The 515-nt window shown below is 43.1% G+C and overlaps 1 protein-coding gene across 1 annotated transcript in view; it reads left to right on the forward strand.

Annotated features, from left to right (window-relative positions):
* The window catches only part of WDR35 (WD repeat domain 35), a 103,116-nt gene that overhangs the window by 38,551 nt on the left and 64,050 nt on the right, over positions 1-515 (forward strand). The window lies entirely within an intron of this gene.

Genomic DNA, 515 nt, shown 5'->3' on the forward strand with positions numbered 1-515 from the left:
AACAACAACAACAACAACAGTATTTCATTCAATCATCTGCCACAGTTTATTTACTCATCCACTGATGAACATTTAGGTTTTCATTATTTTTACTATTGTGAGTAATGTTGTGCGAGGTGGCACTGTGCGAGGCACTGAAGTGATATTGTCTTTGCCTCCAGAAAAGTTATCATATGTGTCAGAGACAAGTAAACACTGCAGTGTGAATGAATATTACAGTACAGGTATCAGAGAGGTGATGCAAGTACAAAGGTGGTACATCTACCTTACATAGCAGACAATTAGGAAGGAGTCTTTACTGCCAAACAAAAATTCCATTGTTGTTGTTGTTGTCAGGTGCCATTGAGTCGAAACCGACTCATAGTGACCCCATGCACAGCAGAACAAAACAATGTCCGACCCTGGCCAACCTCACTACCCCTGCCACACTTGAGTCCATCAGTGCTGCCACCTGGCCAATCCATCTCGTTGGGGGTCTTCCTCTTTTTCTCTGACCCTCCATCTTACCAAGCATG

This window comes from Chrysochloris asiatica, unplaced genomic scaffold (assembly GCF_000296735.1).
Source record: "Chrysochloris asiatica unplaced genomic scaffold, ChrAsi1.0 scaffold00016, whole genome shotgun sequence".
NCBI lineage: Eukaryota > Metazoa > Chordata > Mammalia > Afrosoricida > Chrysochloridae > Chrysochloris > Chrysochloris asiatica.